General features: G+C 27.4%; 1 protein-coding gene across 3 annotated transcripts in view; it reads left to right on the forward strand.

The window, feature by feature from the left end:
• The window catches only part of LOC124420086 (ecdysone-induced protein 74EF-like), a 185198-nt gene that overhangs the window by 162236 nt on the left and 3919 nt on the right, over positions 1-19043 (forward strand). Inside the window, exon 1 of one of the 3 annotated variants that reach the window (XM_046951872.1) lies at positions 17799-17833. The exons of the other annotated variants lie outside the window; for them this stretch is intronic. The gene's annotated coding sequence lies outside the window, so the exon portion shown is untranslated. Of the gene's footprint in view, positions 1-17798; positions 17834-19043 lie in introns of those variants that run through there. 3 annotated transcript variants of the gene reach the window in all.

The raw sequence follows: 19043 nt of genomic DNA on the forward strand, positions 1-19043 counted from the left end.
TTTTCACACACGCACATAAATATTTGAAACATATACAACATGCATATTGAAATATGTGTATAGAATGTAAATGCCACATATTTTATATACATACTTTACATATTGAATATATACCAAGTTTGTCGAGTTAAGAGGGTAGACTAAAAAGTAATTTAAAAAACTTATAAATTGCATGGTTTAACTGCAATGATCTAATAGCAGACACATAATTTATTGAAAATTTTCTTTTCTATAAAAATATATTTTAATAGAGAATTTTCGACCCAACCTCCTAATATATATTTGTATGCTAACCACAAATGCTTACAAAAGCTATTTGAAGATAGTTTATAGGTTTGTTTTTTTTTTTTTTTTTTGTTTTTGTTTCACTCTCTTATGTAGCTCATTTTTCTATCTTCTTTCCTTCTATCTTCACACATACACATGTTAAGTATGTGAAACATTACTAAAAGTATTGAAAAATAGAGAGATTGGGATTGAGGAAACGTTTTTCATAGTATACTAGGGATTTATAAAACCAATTGGAAAAAAAATCTCATGATAATGCATCAAAACCAAACCGAACTGAATCATACCAAAAACCAAACTCGCAAACTGAACCATATCCAAAACCATCAATGAATGAATGAAGAATTGCTTGAGTATAGTTGAATTGTGGATAAATGAATGGCATATTAATGTAACAAAATAAAACACCAGAGGAAAATACAAACAACAACAGCAACATATGAAATTAGAAAAATAGCTGCAGTTCTAAACAAAATAGTGGACAAAATACATATATCTGTGTAAGTAAGTAGATGATAGTTACTTGTAGTTTTACATTTGCTAAAGGAAATACTTTAGTGATAAATGTTTTTAGTTTAAGGGAATAGCAGGGATTCTAATGTACAGAAGTATTTGAATAGGTATAAGCTATTACAAGCCGGAGTTAAGGTCATTCCTTTGTAGTCAAGTCTGTAGCTCTTATTTTAACCAAGACTACAGCCAAGTTCAAACTATAAAATGTCGTCCATTTTATAGTCCAACTCACAGTACAGTCTAGAGTTCAGTCTATTTTCAATATAATCCAGTCTACAGTCAAGACTATATTTCCAGTCTATAGGCAAGACTATAGTTCAGTCTATAGTCAAGACTACAGTTCAGTCTATAGTCAAGACTATAGTTCAGTCTATAGTCAAGACTATAATTCATTCTATATTCAAGACTATAGTTTAGTCTATGGTCAAGACTATAGTTCAGTCTATAGTCAAGACTATAGTTTAGTCTATAGTCAAGACTATAGTTCAGTCTATAGTCAAGACTATAGTTCAGTCTATAGTCAAGACTATAGTTCAGTCTATAGTCAAGACTATAGTTCAGTCTATAGTCAAGACTATAGTTCAGTCTATAGTCAAGACTATAGTTCAGTCTATAGTCAAGACTATAGTTCAGTCTATAGTCAAGACTATAGTTCAGTCTATAGTCAAGACTATAGTTCAGTCTATAGTCAAAACTATAGTTCAGTCTATAGTCAAGACTATTGTTCAGTCTATAGTCAAGATTATAGTTCAGTCAAGGCTATAGTTCAGTCTATAGTGAAAACTTTAGTTCAATCTACAGTGAAGTTTAGTCTTTAGTCTATAGTCAAGGCTATAATCTAGTCTATAGTCGTAACTAGAATTCAATTTATAGTCAAAAGTATATATTGCCAGTTTATAGTCTAAAATATGTCTAGTCTACAGTCTTTTCTATAGTCGAGGCTAGAGTCTATAGTCGAAACTGGAATCCAATCTATAGTCAAGACTATAGTCTATAGTATACAGTCAAGGCTATAGTTTAGACTTTAGCCAAAACTATAGTAGAGAATTGTCCTGCCTAGACTATAGTCCATTCAATAGTCAATAATATTGTGCAGAATATAAGTCTTGTCTATACTAAATGTTAAGCCTACATTTGAATGTCAAGTCTACAGTTGACTAAAGAGTAATGTGCAGTGCAGTCCAGAATATATACCAATCTATAGTCAAGACAATTTACAAACTATTTAAGGAAATTTTAAGAACCTCTGAACTCAATAGAAATCAATCGATTTTTTGTAACACATTAAAAGCATTTTTTAAATTTTCTGTAGTTTTTTTTATAAACATTTTTGTATTTCCATTTCCTATAACCCAACAAGTAAGGAATACCAAATAACTGATTAGGGGAAATGTAATACAAGTAGCTGTTTTTGTATCTGTGTATTAAATTGTAAATAATTTCCCATAAAGGGTACATTCACATATGTACATATATTTGAATAGATTTCATTACATTTCAAATACACTTCAAGTTAAGTTGTGCAAATTAAAGCTGTGAGTACAAAATTACATTTTATAAATAAACAATCTAATCCTAATGTTTTTTTCATCAATTTTATTAACTTTTAAGTATATTTAAACTTGTTTTTACATGTTTGCTTTTTGTTTTCATTTCAACATTGTTTTTGTACTTTTGCTGTATATTGCCCCAGACTTAAGGACAAGTTACACGTGTAAGTATTTAGTATATTGTTGAAGCATTATCTAAATTGTTGCCATAGAATGAATTTGTTGTTGGTGTGGTTGTCCTTCATCATTAGAGACGACATCATCATCATCATCATCTTTATCGTTGTCGTTGTCGTCATTATTAGCAACGTCAGGCTCATTATAAAGGCAGTGTGTACTTGTATATTTTAAATACAGTTGAGACCAGTTTGATTTTTTTCCAGTCGTTTACTGATGACTCTTTGACCCCCATTTATTCTCCCAATAAAACCATAAATGTTATATGGTGCCAAGGCCAAAGTGTCAAACTAAATTACCCTGATTAGAGTTTATATATTTGGCTTAATTCTTTTTCTTCTTTCTGGCTTTACACACACACACAGCCGCACATTTGAGAGCATAAAAATGAAAAACTATTGAGTGTAGAAATGAAATCTAGAAATACGAAACAAGATTTGGTAAAAAAAATGAACCAAACAAAATAATAATCCATTGTTCATCATGTATGACCAAGACCAATCATTAGAAAAGACAATTGTGTGTTCGTGCGTGCATGCGTGTGTGTGTGCTGGGTGCGTGTTTATGTCACCATTGTAATTTGCTTTGTCACACCAAAAAAAAAGAAGAAGAACTTGTTAAGGGTATAGGTTTTTTTCTTTTGTCCGGCAAAAGGATTTTTGTTTTACATTTAAAGTACTATTTTTATGATATTGTTAATACTCCATATGAGGTTAGGTTACGAAATTAGTAGGGATTTGTGAGTTTGAACATGTTTATAAAACGATTATTACTTACTCCATGTTTGGTAACTTAATTGTGAGAACATTATTAAAAGAATAAAGAGAGCAACAACAAAAAATGTGTCACGTCGTCAGAGCAAAGCAAAAAAATCTTTTGTAATTTTATTTATTTCCTTTTCAATGATATTTTTGAAAAGCTTAAGAAGTTTTGTTTTAAACTTATTTTCTTGCAATTTATTTGTATTTTTCACCTAATACCATTTCGTTTCCCCTATTAAATATTACAATTTTGAAAGATTTTGAAAAAAATATTCAACAAATTACAAATTCTATTAAATTTTGGATCTAAAGGAACAATGTTTCATCAAATTCCACTCCGTTCATCTAACAAAATTTAGTTTTTAAGTAACATTTCAAATATATTTTAATTACATTCCTTAAAAGTGGTTTAAATGCTTTTCATACTTGTGTTTCATATGATTCTATAACGTTTTATTAAATTTTGGATCTGAAGCAATAATGTTTCATCAATTTCCATTCTGTTCCTTTAAGGAAATTTTGTTTTTAACTAAATTACCAATATAGTTTACTTACTTTACCTAAAACTTGTTTAAATGCCTTTTATACTTGTGTTTCATATGATTCCATAACATTTTATTAAATTTTGGATTTGAAGCAATAATGTTTCATCAAATTCCATTTCGTTCCTTTAATAAAATTTAGTTTTTAAGTAACATTACAAATGCAGTTTACTTACTTTACTTAAAAGTGTTTTAAATGCCTTTTATACTCGTGTTTCATATGATTATCTAACGTTTTATTAAATTTCGGATCTGAAGCAATAATGTTTTATCAAATTCCATTCTGTTCCTCTAAGGAAATTTTGTTTTTAAGTAACATTACCAATATAGTTTACTTACTTTACCTAAAACTTGTTTAAATGTCTTTTATACTTGTGTTTCATATGATTCCTTAACGATTTATTAAATCTCGAAACCGAAGCAATAATGTTTCATCAAATTCCATTTCGTTCCTCTAATAAAATTTAGTTTTTAAGTAACATTAACAATATAGTTTACTTACTTTACTTAAAACTTGTTTAAATACCTTTTATACATGTGTTTCATATGATTCCATAACATTTTATTAAATTTCGGATTTGAAGCAATAATGTTTCATTAAATTCCATTTCGTTCCTCTAATAAAATTTGGTTTTTAAGTAAAATTACAAATACAGTTTACTTACTTTACTTAAAAGTGGTTTAAATGCCTTTTATACTTTTCATATGATTTCATATTATTCCTCTGGTGAAACATTAAAATTTTAATAAATTTTTATAGTTTTTAATCGTTTTATCGCCATATATGTTTCATGTGATTCAATATTGTTCCTTTTGCTAAATATTGAAATTTGTATCGCATTGTAATGCATTTTGTTTAAACATTTCGCAAATTTATAGATAATGATCATGTTTCACACTATTCCACTTCGTTCCCCTATGTTTTACTAATTTCCATTTCGTTCCACATATGTTTCATGTGATTCAATATTGTTCCCTTTGCTAAGTATTGAAATTTTTATTGCATTGTAATGCAGTTTGTTTAAACATTACGCAAATTTGTAAATAATGATAATGACACTATTCCACGTTGTTTCCCTAAGTTTTACTAAATTCCATTTCGTTCCACATATGTTTGAAGTGAGTCCATATTGTACACTCGGTTAAATATTGAAATTTTTTTAAATTTGTATTGCATTTTGATGCATTTTGTTTAAACATTTCGATCGATAATGGTCATGTTTTAAACTATTCCACTTCGTTCCCCTGACAAAAGTCATTTTGTTTTTTCACCTAAACAGGAGTGATATTTCATTAAATACTTTTCAAAATATTTTAAACAAATTAAACTAAACAAACCTATATTTTTCTCATGATATTTTTCTTATGTTTCATTAAATTCCATTTTGTTCCTTTCAGTATAATTAGGAATTTTGATAAGATTTTACTTTCAAATTAATTTTAAAAGCTTTGCAAGTAAAATGTTGTTACCAGAATTAAGTTTTCATGTAGTTTAATTTAATGTTTCTTAAAATTCCACTTCGTTCCTTTTGCAAAATACAAAAAATTGTAGAATTTTTGTTGAAAATGTTAAAAAGTAGTTTCTAAACTAAATTTTAGTAACAGTTTAAATAAAGTAAGCTAAACTAAATAGAATTTTATGCATGTTCCACTAAATTCCATTTTGTTCCTTAAAGTAAAACTATGGATTTCTCTTTACAAATGTTTTTATAAGCATTAAAAAGTAAATATTTTTACGAAATTAAAGTTTTTATACAGTTTTTTGCAATGTTTCATTAAATCCCAAATCGTTCCTTTTGAAGAAATTAAAAAATTGCACAATTTTGTTGGAAAATTTAAAAAATAAAGATGCTTAAATTAATTCGAATAACATTTAAATTAAATTAAGCTGAAAAAGTTATAATTTGAAACATGTTTCACTAAATTCCATTTTGTTCCTTTAAGTAACACTATTGATTTTTAGTTAAAAACAACTTTAAAAACTTTGCAAAGTAAATATTGTAACTTAATTAAAGTTTTTATGTAGTTTTTTGTAATGTTTTACGAAATTCCATTTTGTTCCTTGAAGTAAAACTCTTGATTTCTCATTAAAAATGATTTTATAATTTGAAACATGTTTCACTAAATTCCATTTTGTTCCTTTAAGTAACACTATTGATTTTTAGTTAAAAACAACTTTAAAAACTTTGCAAAGTAAATATTGTAACTTAATTAAAGTTTTTATGTAGTTTTTTGTAATGTTTCACGAAATTCCATTTTGTTCCTTGAAGTAAAACTCTTGATTTCTCATTAAAAATGATTTTATAAACTTTGAAAAGTAAATTTGTTTGCAAAATTAAAGTTTTAATACAGTTTTTGCAGTGTTTCATTACATTCCAATTCGTACCTTTTGAAAAAATACAAAAATTTACAAATATTTTGGAAAATTTTAAAATAATTATGCTTTAATTAATATTAATAATATTTTAATTAAATTAAGCGGAAAAAGTTACTATTTTAAACATGTTTCACTAAATTCCATTTTGTTCATTTATGTAAATCCATTGATTTCTCAATCAAAGTGATTTTAAAAGCTTTCCAATATAAATATTTTAGTTAAATTAAAGTTTTTATGCAGTTTTTTAAATGTTTCATTAAATTCCACTACATTCCTCTTGCACAATGTTGATATTTTATTTAAAAAAAGAGTAAAAATTTTATTTAAATTAAGTAATTTAAAACAAAACATGTTATTCTTAATATGTACTACTTTTTAAAGAAATCACTCATCAATAAACACATTTGTATTAAATTGACTTTTGACACACAATCAAAGCTGTTCAATATCATTGACAGTTTTTTCATTCGGCCAGCTAACCACAGTAATACATACTGGCAAATCAGTTGATATTTAATTCCGTTTAAGTTACTTACTGCAAACCCCAAAGACAAAAAAAAAACAAAATCAAACTCTTTATTATTAGGTTTTTTTTAGTGCGCCAAAAAATCTAATCCCAACCCCCTGGCGTTATTGCATTTATGCAATGCATCATCATCAACATCATCATCATACAATAAAAATGGTACATGGTTGGTGTTTTTGTTGGCAAGTGGCAAAAATAAACAGAAAATGAAACAAAAACAGAAAAAAAGAAACTAAACGAAATATGTCATGATTTGTAGCAAATTGAAAACTAACGCCAAATCAATTCCGCTAAGTTTAACGACTTAAGGCATTTTGAGGTCGTTCTTGACCAACTAAAAGGTCCTTGATCACACTCCAACAAATGGATTTCAATTTTTTCAATCTCTTTTTTTTTGTAGTTTTTGTCTTTTTGTGTTTGTGGGTGTTAGTTAACACACATCACTACAAAAACATTTCAACACACACACACACATACACACTAATAACCCCATTCTCTGTTGTACATCAAAATGTACATTCCACAGCAAACATAATAATAGCACGAATATGGACAAAAATGGTCTTTTTATAACATCATGACAAGTTACGAAAAAGATTTTAAGACTATTAAATTAAATCATTGGAATTGTATTTTTCTTTCTCTCTCTTTCTGTCTTCAAACTCCCTGCCATTTGTTTGTTCACTTTTTTCCCTTGTCATACATTTGTCGTGTCAGTTTTTGTTGTTTTAAAAAACAATTTTTTTATTATTCCAAATGTGACACATTTTTTTCTGCAATTCATTTTAAGAGTTTATGTTTGTGTGTGTGTTTATTCTGCGGGGAGCAGCACAATATGCGACAGCCTGTTTTTTCAACATTTTTCTTTTTTTTTCACAACATGAGAAATAAGCATAAAAATATATGAAAAAAATATTTAATTATTTTTATATTATGCATAAATATAAATGTTCGACTCTATATATTTTTATTTTATTTTTATTTGTGGTTTTTATTTCATGGTCGTGCATTTAGAATGTAAAATTTTTCGTCATATTGTTTTGCGCCAATGATGCGTATGAGTAATATTTAATTATTAAAATTAAAATTGTTCATACCACCATGAATTTATACAAAAAAAAATATTTATAGGCACACTAGGGTTTTTACAGCAAGGGCAATTACAAGGCCTTCATAATATTTTAAAATAAATTAGATTTTAAATGGTATTCTACAACGATTGGAGCAAATAGAAGTCAATCATAACAAAGTCTGGACTATGAGGCGGATTAGGCTTAATTTTCTAAACACTTCTTTCTAAATAGTTTTAAATACATTTTTAATTTTAAAGGAAATTTTTGAGAAAATTCTCCTTTTAATGAAAATTTTCGTAAAACTTAAATTTATTAAAAAATTTTTCGAGAAAATTTTCTTATGAAAATTTTTGAGAAAATTCTCTTCAGAAAACTTTTGAGAAAATTCTTTTTTTATAAACAATTATTTTTTTATGGAAAATGTTCAAGAAGTTATCTCTCTTCTTCGAAAACTTTCAAGAAAATTCTCTTTTTTCAGAAAATTTTCAAGAAAATACTCTTTTTTACAGAATATTTCCGAAAAATTCTCTTTTTATAGAAAATTTTCGAAAAAATTCTCTTTTTTATACAAAGTTTTCGATAAAACTCTCTTTTTTATAGAATATTTTCAAAAAATTCTGTTTTTATTGAAAAATTTCGAGAACATTCTCTTTTCCAGAAAATTCTCTTTTTATAGAAAATTCTTCAGAAAATTTTCGTTTATGGAAATTTTCGAGATATTTCTCTTTTTATAGAAGATTTTCGAAAAAATTCTCTTTTTATAGACAATTTTACACAAAATTCTCTTTTTATAGAAAATTTTCGAGAAAATTCTCTTTTTATAGAAAATTTTCGAAAAAATTCTCTTTTTATAGAAAATTTTCGAGAAAATTGTCTTTTTATAGAAAATTTTCGAGAAAATTCTCTTTTTATAGAAAATTTTCGAGAAAATTCTCTTTTTATAGAAAATTTTCGAGAAAATTCTCTTTTTATAGAAAATTTTCGAGAAAATTCTCTTTTTACAGAAAATTCTCTTATTGAAAGTTTTCGAGACTCTCGAGTAAATTCTTTTCTATAGAATATTTTCTAGAAAATTTTCGAGAAAATTCTCTTTTTATAGACAATTTTCGAGAAAATTCTCTTTTAATAAATAATTTTCATTTTATTGAAAATTTTTGAGATAATTCTGTTTTTATACAAAATTTTCGAGAAAATTCTCTTTTAATAGAAAATTTTCCAAAAAATTCTCTTTTAATAGAAAATTTTCAAAAAAATTCTCTTTTAATAGAAAATTTTCAAAAAAAATCTCTTTTAATAGAAAATTTTCCAAAAAATTCTCTTTTAATAAAAAATTTTCCAAAAATTTATCTTTTAATAAAAAATTTTCAAAAAAAAAATCTCTTTTAATAGAAAATTTTCGAGAAAATTCTCTATTATTAGAAAATATTTGGGAAAAATCTCTTTTAATAGAAAATTTTCAAAAAAAAACTCTCTTTTAATAGAAAAATTCCAAAAAAATTCTCTTTTAATAGAAAATTTTCGAGAAAATCCTATTTTTATATAAAATTTTTAACAAAATTCTATTTTTATAGAAAATTTTTGTTTTTCATTCTATAGAAAATATAAACAATTTTCTTTTTATTGAAAATTTTTGAGATAATTCTCTTTTATAGAAAATTTTCGACAAAATTCTCTTTTAATAGAAAATTTTCTAAAAAATTCTCTTTTAATAGAAAATTTTCTAAAAAATTATCTTTTAATAGAAAATTTTCCAAAAAAAATCTCTTTTAATAGAAAATTTTCCAAAAAATTCTATTTTAATAGAAAATTTTCCAAAAAATTCTCTTTTAATAGAAAATTTTCAAAAAAATTCTCTTTTAATAAAAAAATTTTCCAAAAAAATCTCTTTTAATAGAAATTTTCCAAAAAATTCTCTTTTAATAAAAAATTTTCCAAAAAATTCTCTTTTAATAGAAAATTTTCGAGAAAATTCTCTTTTATTAGAAAATATTTGGGAAAATTCTCTTTTAATAGAAAATTTTCGAGAAAATCCCCTTTTTAATAAAATTTTTGACAAAATTCTATTTTTATAGAAAAATTTTGTTTCTCATTCTTTCTATAGAATCATCGAAAAAACTCTGTTTTTTTAAGAAACTTTTCGAGAAAACTTTGTATAGAAAATATTCGAGAAATTTTTCTTTTTTATAGAAAATTTTGGAGAAAATTGTATTTTTATAAAAATTATTTTTATAAAATTCTTTTATAATAAATATATAAAATTCTGTTTATATAAAATTCTTTTGTTTTCGAAAAAAAATATTTTTTTAATATAAATTCATTTAGCTAAATATTTAAACAATTTTTAATTTTTTTTTGTCAAAAATCAATAATGTCTGTTAAAGCTTAAGATCCTTAAATTTGTATACATGTATTTACTATTTTGCTCTTTTGTTCAACTAAATGTTACAAAATAATATTTGCTACACAAAGTAGGTAAATCGTAAATGTATTCTATACACTACCACTACATTTTACCTTTTTCGATTTAAGTATTTGTCTACATTCTAACGAAATTCGAGTGCAACACCAAACAATAAATACTATATATACCAGACCGTAGTATGTATTTTTCTATGGTAAATAAAATCTAAAACTAAGCACATCTTTGAAATCTAATTCATGTGAGTTTTTATCTATGCATGAGTTTCTAATAGGATGGTGCTCATCGATGTAGTGCAAAGTCAATTAGACTTTAAATTATAAGTTAATCATTAAAACATACTCTACTTTGTAGCCTGATTTTGTTTTTTCATTACGTATGTTTGAAAAAATGTTATTTGTTTTATTTACTGGTGCCATTCTAATACATTTATTTTATGTTTTTTATATGCAAATCCTCCATACACTTATGATAAACTATTAAATATTTAAATCGAATTTAGAAATTTTATTTAACAAAAAAAATATTCATTTCAATTTTAATTTATACAATTTAAATTAAATACTTAAATAAAGCTTATAAAATAAACTAAAATACATTGGAGAGTATTTTGTTCATTGAATTGTTATATTTAGTTAGAATCATTTTTATTAAAAATAAACCTTTTAGGAAATTTTAAAATTGAAATCTTGTTGAAAAACAATAAACAATTAACAGAATGCAGCAAACACATAGAAACGGATTAAAAACAATATTTTATATAGAAAACTTCTAATTCGATGAGTTCGAGTTCGATCAGTAATCGATATTTATGTTTTCAAATGAAATCTCATCTGAGTCGAAATTTTTTTGATTGAAAACAAGATTTTTATACAAAAATTATCATAGACGAAGTTTTTTTTTTAAAAAACTTAAGAAAGCCAAAGTTCTTGATCGAAAACTGACCAATAACACAGTTTTCTATAGAAAACTTTTTGAATATAAAGATTTTTATACAAAACTAATCGTAATAAAGTTGTCTAAATAAAATTGATCGTAAATAAAGTTTTTTAAATAAAACTAATCGTAGATAAAGTTTTCTAAATAAAACTGATCGTAGATAAAGTTTTCTAAATAAAGCTGATCGTAGAGAAAGTTTTTTCTATGCGAAACAGATCAAACATACAGCTTTCTAAATAAAACTGATCGTAAATAAAGTTGTGTAAAAAAATTGATCGTAGATAAAGATTTCTAAGAACCTGATCGTAGAGAAAGATTTTTCTGTGTAAAACAGATCAAAGATTGTAAATAAAGTTTTCTTAATATAACTGATCGTAGACAAAGTTGTCAGAATAAAACTGATCATAGATAATGTTTTCTGAATAAAACTGATCGTAGGCAAAGTTGTCTAAATAAAATTGATCGTAGATAAAGATTTCTAAGAAACTGATCGTGGAGAAAGGTTTTTCTATGCGAAACAGATCAAAGACACGGCTTTCTAAAAAAACTGATCGTAAATAAAGTTTTCTAAATAAAACTGATTGTAGATAAAGCTTTCTAATTAAAATTGATCGCATATAAAATTTTCTATAGAAAACTGATCGAAGACAAAGTTTTCTCTATTCAAAATTGATCAAAGACATGTTTTCTATAAAAAATTTTGAAATGCAAAGTTTTCTACAAAATGATGGTCTTGAAAATGTTTTATGTAGAAAGAATTGAAGACAACTGGTGAAAAATAAATATTTTTCTATAGAAAACTGATCGTAGACAAAATTTTATTAAAACACAAATGATTTTTAAAGAGCTCAAGCTCTTTAAAAAAACTGATCAAAAACACTATTTTCTAAAAGATATTGAACGAAGACCTATTTTTCTATAGAGCAAATATTTCTATCGAAAACAGATTTAGAGCAACTTATGGACGAGAAAATGTTCTCTAGTAATCTGAGCAAATATTTAGATCACTTTAGAAATATAAAGACATTTTTTCCAATGGAAAACACTTTAAACTCAACAAATTACAAAAATTCCCTATAAAAGAAAGCTGTCTATAAAGTGATAAGTTTTCCAAAGAAAATATAGAGAACCAATCAAAGCCCAAGAAGTGGAAAATATTGAAATCAACACATTTGCTTACTTTGATTTAGCTCTGGGTTTAACGAGTCTCCTCTATAGAAATCAGTTAATGTATTTAAATCGTTAAAAAATGATGTCTATTGATGCATTTAAATAATTATTGTAACAACTTCAATCCTTCCGCTTTTCAAACCGATTAATCTGTCTTAATTATTCAACTAGAAATTTACAAATTTAAAAAAAATATATGTATAAAATAAACCACATATTATATTACTACATGTAATTTTAACAAAAAGCTGATATTTATTATAAAAAAACAAATACAAATAAAAGATATCTATATATAAAATTGGGCCACCAGAATAAACTCCTAAACTCTGTATTTTAATTTAAACAAGTTTTATCTACACATATTTAAAAATTTGTAATAAAGTTGAATTTATTATCAGGCAACTAGTAAAAATCCTTTTTTACAACATCTTTAGTTAATATGTGAATTAATAGTGAAAAGTAAAAAAAAAAGAGAAAATTATATATAAACAAATAAAGTTCAATATCCTGTTGTTTAAACAAGTGTCCAGGATGTTTAAACTATACTGTGCTAAAGTCAAACTGCAGGGATAATAAAAGCATGTACACATACTCATACTCACCTAGTGAATGTGAAAAGGATTAAGAGGTTACCAACGATTAGACTATAGACTAGACTATAGACCAGACTATAGAGTAGACTATAGACTAGACTATAGACTAGACTATAGACTAGACTATAGACTAGACTATAGACTAGACTATAGACTAGACTATAGGCTAGACTATAGGCTAGACTATAGACTAGACTATAGACTAGACTATAGGCTAGACTATAGACTAGACTATAGACTAGACTATAGGCTAGACTATAGACTAGACTATAGACTAGACTATAGGCTAGACTATAGTCTTTAGACTTGTCTATTGGCTACTGCTTATCAAAAATGTATAAGTAAAATATACTTATCACCAATGTGTTTAAAATGCCATTGTTTTTTGACATTAAAAAGTAATAAAGTACAGAAATTTTCAAACCTTTATTAAACTACCCTTTAAACCCAATAGCCCTAGCAACTTGGCAACTCTTTTGAAACATAAACACCATGTTTATGTATGAGTGTATTTATATCTCGAATTCTTTTTAATCGTCTGATATAAATGTTTGTTAAATATATCTGTTGTGACAAAAGGACATACGTACATGTGTATGTATTTAACTGTATATAAACATGTAAGTCTAAATGTATATACACACATACATATGTAAGTGTAAATAAAAACATATGTACATACATATATACACCTACATCATATATATATTTTATATTTTTATTTCATTCTTTTCTATTCATTTTTCTGTTTACATTAAAAGAAAAGTAGAAGCAGAGCATAAAATGAAAGAAAATTGGCGAAGAAAAAAAAACGTTATGCTAGAATAACAGCAGATTCTTAAAAGAAGACAAAATTGAAAGAGTTACAATATTTACTTAAATACGTAGAATACATGTCATTCAATAGCTAAGAAGCATAAAAAAACACAGTCAATAAATGGAAAATGTACAAAATGAAGAAGAAACATCGACAAACAAGCAATGGAATCATAAAGCTGAATAATAAAAGAAAGATTTTTCATCTCTATTTATAAGCTTTACACACAGAGATACTCACGTTCATAGAGACATGTTCATATATTTTTCATTCATACTTACATGCATGTTTGTAGAAATATTCAACATCATATAAATACAAATCGCAGCAGAAGAAAAATTATTGGAAATCAGAAACTTTTGGTTGGCAACATTTATTTAGATTACAACCTACAATTAAGATCAAGATTCTTATATATCCCATTCAGTTATCGAGCGCTTTTGAGTTCTGATAGATCTGTTAGATCCCATTTCATATGTCTGCAAAATCCATTATATTAATTACGAATTCAAAAATTGTACACAAAAACGAAAATATTAAAAACCGATCATGCTGAATGTCTGGTGTATGTAATGATGAACTTGAACCTAAGAGATCATTGCATTAGAAGAATGATTAACAGTATTCTAAATGCTATTATTAAGATTGCAAGATCGTTGCCTATAGGATTTTTGGTGTTATTGATCAATGGAAAATTTCTATCCACGATCACTGACATAATTGAGGCTTCACTACCTGAACTGAACTCTTGATATGGACGTAAGCCAAAGGACAGGGTGTTAATCCAGGGAAATCTGAAATGATTAAAGGAGCCAAGCATTTAGGAATATTACTTGATAGCAAGTTTTCATGGACTCTAGATTTCGAGAAAATGCCTCCGATGAAATTAACGATATTAAAAAATACTTCAGACTCCTCGACGAAACGACGTCGAACTAAGTTTAAAAGTGCTGCTTGGGTATAAGCGGTGCCATGTGTACTACTTCAACCAAGGCTCTGGAAACGTTACTAGTTATTCCACCCATTGAATCATATTTAAGATATGGGGCGGCGCTTACAGCCGAACGGCTCTTATATAGGGCACGTCATCAATGTATACTGGACATATTGAAAGGTTATACACAATTATCGGATGTGCCTGATCGAATACCAGACACAGAATATGTCGAAAACTTCGAAACGCTGATCCCAGATAGAATGTCTTGGTCAAGCGGAACATTAGAGCAAATACCAGTAAGAATCCATTATTAAGCGGATGGATCTAAATTGGGGGATAGAGTGGAGCTGGGATTCTATATTGAAGATCCAGTAGCAGAAATGTACCACCGTTTAACAAATCATAACACAAGTTTCCTGGCAGAAGTACGAGTAATGACGGAATGCGTAAATTCAATTAGAATAAATATTGCGTCCACAGCACTTAATATATTTACCGACAACCAGAAGGCAATTAGGGCTTATTAGGAGATAGAAATAAGTCTAAGACCGTATTGGATTGTAAGAAAACATTAACTGAATACTCTTCCAGAGGTAAGGTTCACATCATATGGGTACGAGCCCACTCGGAAGTATTCGGTAACGAAAGAGCTAATGTAATAGCTTTAAAGGGAAGGGAGCTCGTGGCAGTTAACCTGACAAACGCAAAACCATTCGACTCAACAAAAGCTGATCTAAAAATATGGGTGAGAGAATCCCATAAGACTTCTTGGAATAATAAAACAGTGGGTAGAACCACGAAAATCCTATGGGGTGAACCTGATGAGAGCAAAACGAAAAATCTCCTCAAAATGAGCAAGTCTGAAGTTAATATGTTAATACGTGTTCTCAGTGGACACACATGGTTACGAGCACATTTATGCAAAATTGGACGTGCGATGTAGAGCATGCGGAGAGGACAGCAAAACTCTGGAGCACCTTCTTTGCCACTGTCAGGCATTAGTCGAAGTTAGATTCAAGTATCTTGGAAGTGATGTTATTCCGGAAATAACATTCCTGTCTAACACTGATTGGAAAATTCTTAGGAATTACATTCAGGATACTGAGTTTTTGAATACTGAAAAATAATTCATTCAGTTCACTCTTTTTTTCTCATGATAAGGAGCGCACAACAGGCCCGATTACGGCCTAGGTGTATTTCTTCGGATTTGATGGAGTGTACATCCTCTTGTCAACCTATCCTAAGTTTATTTAGACTTTGAGAAATCACCTCCGATAAAGTGGATTTTATTACGCTGACAGTGACTAGATCGCTAATATGAAAAGGTACTTTAAACTACCTAACGAATCAAGAGTCTTTGATACGGAATACTTAATAATAAAGTTACGAAAGAACCAGCTGGAATAGGAAGCTGGAATCCACATATCTAACCCTATTATAGGTTTTTATTCAAAGGAATACATGAATTGGATTGCAAAATATCAAAGGATTTATTGAGAACACTTGATTTTAGGGCAGGTTTTGGGGGATGAAATTACCCCTTTACCACCCTCCCCGGTGGGAGAATTTTGCAGTCTTCTTAGCAGAAACTAGGAAACCCAATACACATAAGCTTTTCATCACAAACTAGATACTTACTCAAAAACAAACTATTCAATAAAAACTACATTTGCATTTAAGGAGCCTTATAATGACATCCTTTTAAGCCTTAACGATTGCAATAATTAGTTAGTTAGTTAGTTAGTTAGTTAGTTAGTTAGTTAGTTAGTTAGTTAGTTAGTTAGTTAGTTAGTTAGTTAGGTAGTTAGTTAGTTAGTTAGTTAGTTAGTTAGTTAGTTAGTTAGTTAGTTAGTTAGTTAGTTAGTTAGTTAGTTAGTTAGTTAGTTAGTTAGTTAGTTAGTTAGTTAGTTAGTTAGTTAGTTAGGTAGTTAGTTAGTTAGTTAGTTAGTTAGTTGGTTGGTTGATTCGTTAGTTAGTTAGTTAGTTAGTTAGTTAGTTAGTTAGTTAGTTAGTTAGTTAGTTAGTTAGTTAGTTAGTTAGTTAGGTAGTTAGTTAGTTTGAAAGGAGGATGTATATACATCGAATCGGAAGAAATAAGCCTAGGCCTCTATCGGGCCAGTTGTGCGCTCCTTAACCAGTGCCTCAGGTGGGAATCGAACCCACCACCTCCGGTCAACCAGACTAGAACACTAACCATTAACCTACCGGAGGTCACAACGATTGCAATAAGTACTTATTTAACTCAATACGTATCAGCGAGCGTGGTAGATTTAGATTATGCACCATAAAAAGGTACAAATCCACTTTAAGAATATAAGCCCCACTGACTCCTTTTGCTCTGTTAAAACTTAGTAGAACTTTTGTCGTGAAACCTATTTCCATAGCCATTTCAATCTAAGATTCAATTCTGTATTATAGGATAGTGTTATTTATATGCTTAATTGTCTCTAGTCTTTTTGCATCTTCACACACCTTTAAGTCGTCCTGTATATTACTGTTAACCGGTCCAGGAAAGTTTTAGATAAAATCCCACAGCGAGGTTCAGTGGATGAAGAATAGTGTTTCATTGCTTTATTCGTTTTCGAAGAAAAGTGTATAAGAATCGGATTTGACCTATGTCAATAATACAATTTATTTAAGACGTTCTTTTAGTTTTAAAAATCTCATCAACTTTTTAATACTTTCTTAAGAGTTTATCAAAATTTACCTTCAACAAAAACAGCAAGCTTTTTTTTATTTCCTGACATTGTTATCCTCTTACCAAAATAGGCAACAAAAACTATTAATAATAATTTTAAATTGACTTTCTCATTTAGAAAACGTTACAAAAATCCCCACTAACATACAACACCTGCACGTAACACTGTATGATGCAAAATGTGGCACAAAACAAAAAAAATATTTCGCAGCAAAAACAAACTCACATTCAAGATGATGAAATAACTAGCAGTAGGTAAAGAAGATTGTTTTATACTTTATATATACAATTTTTTTTTAGATTTTGTTCATACATTTTTGAATAGGAAGAAATCATGGAAAAAAATCATAGTAGAAGATACTTGATACCGTTAAGAAGGCTATTTAAGATTGTGTAACTAATCACAGTGTGAACAGTTGAAGCGCAACTTTTGAAACGGAAACTCAAGTGGTATGGAAGTTAAAATAACTAGAGAGAAAGCAAAAAACAAAACAAAAAATAAAAATAAACCAACTAACATAAATATAATATAGCTTTTATATACATACATACATATATAGTATAAAATATTACTGCAAATCCTTATTATATATTAACAAAAATATATAGAAAAAAAAGTATAGTTGTATCTAGCAAACGGAAATAAGTGATTTATTAAAATATAATATTACAAAAAATATAAAAACAGAGAAAAACGCTTAGAATACTGGAAAAAAATAACTGCTCAAGTTCTCAAAGTTGTTTTTACGTTTTTTTTACATAGCCAGCTAACGTCAAGCCATTTTATTTAGTTTTTTTTAATAGTTCTATTTTTTTAGTTTTTGGCGCTCAAAAACAGTATTAAGCATAATATTAATATTAAATATACTACAAATAAATTGTACGTGTTAAAATAAATGTTTGTGACTGTTAAGCAGAAAAATGAAAATATTCTTCTGAATTTGACTATTGTTTTTTTGGGGGGCCAAAAAAAAATTAAACGTCAAATTTAGTTTAACTTTGAGGAAAATAAATGATTTTCGCAGAAATATTGTTTAAATATTGAAAATAAAAATAAAATTTAATTTCATTACTATATTTAATTCGTATTACAAAGTTGGAACTGAACTAGAAACAAACAGAACTAGAACCAAACTGAACTAGAACTAAACTAGAACCGAACTAGAACTGAACAAGAATTAGAACTGAACAAGAATTAGAACTGAACAAGAATTAGAACTGAACAAGAATTAGAACTGAACTATAACTGAACTAGAACTGAACTAGAACTGAACTAGAACTGAACTAGAACTGAACTAGAACTGAACTAGAACTGAACTAGAACTGAACTAGAACTGAACTAGAACTGAACTAGAACTGAACTAGAACTGAACTAGAACTGAACTAGAACTGAACTAGAACTGAACTAGAACTGAACTAGAACTGAACTAGAACTGAACTAGAACTGAACTAGAACTGAACTAGAACTGAACTAGAACTGAACTAGAACTGAACTAGAACTGAACTAGAACAGAACTAGAACAGAACTAAAACTGAACTAGAACTGAACTATAACTATAACTGAACTATAACTGAACTAGAACTGAACTAGAACTGAACTAGAACTGAACTAGAACTGAACTAGAACTGAACTAGAACTGAACTAGAACTGAACTAGAAC

Source organism: Lucilia cuprina, chromosome 2 (assembly GCF_022045245.1).
Source record: "Lucilia cuprina isolate Lc7/37 chromosome 2, ASM2204524v1, whole genome shotgun sequence".
NCBI lineage: Eukaryota > Metazoa > Arthropoda > Insecta > Diptera > Calliphoridae > Lucilia > Lucilia cuprina.